Here is a 1,917-nt window from a genome sequence, read left to right as displayed (position 1 = left end):
GAGTTTTAGTTAATTTAGCACAGTTTTCTAGAACAAAGCTAGTTGTTTTACCCACATACTGACGAGATACAGGCATGGGATCAAGTGTCCCCGGGGATCAAGTCTCCCCACTCTCCCCTACTATCCATAAATTAAGTAGACACATTTTTGGAAATCTTAAACATTCCCCCGGTGTTGTGGACAATTTTCACTTAATTTTGATTAGGAATCTTGTAACTGACAACGCCTAGGCAATGCGGTAGAGCGAATAATTTGATTTTTTAACCCTTGTCAAATGGCAAAGACCCATAGCGTATATAGTTAGTTAGTTGTTACAAGGCAAGAACGGCGGCCTAGCTCAGTATAAGCAAACTAGAATCTAATCAAAGGGTCGGCATTTGCAATGTCAGTCACAGATCAGTGAGGAAAGTAAACACAATTTGTTCATATTTTGCACAGTTTATTCTGACCCACATGCGCACTACTATACTACTACTCTTAGGCAAAAGGAATCAAACATAGAGTTTTCACAAGTTTGTCTTACCCGGATTTATCCGTTTGTCGAGGCCTCGAACGATCGTGTACACGTGGTGCGTCCACGTGGCGGGTCTTTGGCTTACACGTCCGCGCTGGACATGCAGGCTGGAACAGGGGCCGCCGCTCATCTAGCGGCAGGCAGGTACTGGTGATCTAGGCGGGATCATGCAGGGGTTCCCAGCAAAGCAACGGCTAGCGCGCTGCGCCAAATTGTTTGCTGGATAGGTCCACGCGTTAGCGCAATAGCGCAGGACCTCTGGGTTGTGGCTGGGTATGCTGCTCCGTCAGCTCGTGTAGGTACAGCTACTGCAAGCTATTTGGGTGTTCGATCACACCCCTGGACGTCTTCTTCCTTTGTTGAACCGGTCGTACCGTGGGTAGTTCCGGCGGAAGGGCACTCCTTGATGATTAGGATGCTTTAATCCGAGTGAAAAGCTTCTTTTACGGTGATCACCGCGCACGGTGAGAAGCGTTGTCTCTTTGACGTTGATGCTACTCAGCGCAAGCTTCGTAGCAGAGACCAAAAGTGCGACTTCCGGGCACCGCAGTGTCCGGGTATGTTGCTTGCGGGAATTACCGGCAGTCAACCCGGAATTCCGCTTAAACCAAGGAAACAAAAAAGGTCCTAAGACGAAGATAGAGGAACTTTAGTAACACATACTAAAAATGTGCTCGCCGTGTCGTCATATGGAAGCCACATGACGCCAGAGAGGTTAGCGTCCCCGCAAATTAGCAAAAATCCTTAATTCGCCCAACTCTTCTAGGAATTTTACCTGAAACTGCACAGATTTGCTCAGAGTCAATTTGGAATCTAGCTTCACTTAACCACTTGCTTTTCTAACCACACTTAGAAAATTTTCGAATCTACCGAGTGTTTTAGAACTTCGCACTAGAACGTCCAGAAGGAAAAGAGGATGACCGATGGTGATTTTGCCGCCACGAAGCCTCCCTCTCTCGGTTTCTCGTCGGCTCCCATCGTGCTTCGTCGGATATTAACAATCGAGCTCGACGTATTGACCTGCTCATATTGATCGGCTGAACTCTCCTCTAGTTGTGATGTTCCTGGGGTATTGGCTTACACCCAAGTGTGGTGTAGATTATACCAGTTCAACAATTTGATCCCACTCATAAGTTATCATCCTTATTGAAGTGTATTTAAGATATTCAATCATTTACTTGTAGTGTGCTTTCAAAAAATAATAATTAAAAATAAACTATGCATGCATATATAACATGAACAATAATAAATTAACGTTAACACAAAAATACTTTAAAAATAGACATGCACAAATAACAACATTTGATTCAAGGAACCTGAAAGGTTACATAGTACACGGATAGATAGATATCTTGTTTGCTAATCCGGAACTCTATGTTGTCGAATTTGTAAACATTTGAATG

General features: G+C 44.2%; 1 long non-coding RNA gene across 1 annotated transcript; it reads right to left on the bottom strand.

Annotated features, from left to right (window-relative positions):
- Window positions 1-422: 422 nt before the first annotated feature.
- LOC119765120 lies at window positions 423-1,471 on the bottom strand. Its single transcript, XR_005276507.1, has 2 exons — window positions 1,290-1,471; window positions 423-1,141 (listed from the first exon to the last, which is right to left on the bottom strand). It is a non-coding gene; the product is annotated as an uncharacterized LOC119765120 (long non-coding RNA).
- Between the last annotated feature and the right edge of the window lie 446 nt (window positions 1,472-1,917).

The sequence above is a fragment of the Culex quinquefasciatus genome, chromosome 1 (assembly GCF_015732765.1).
Source record: "Culex quinquefasciatus strain JHB chromosome 1, VPISU_Cqui_1.0_pri_paternal, whole genome shotgun sequence".
NCBI lineage: Eukaryota > Metazoa > Arthropoda > Insecta > Diptera > Culicidae > Culex > Culex quinquefasciatus.
The sequence above is the reverse complement of the archived record's forward strand: the minus strand, read 5'-3'. Positions and strand labels throughout refer to the sequence as shown.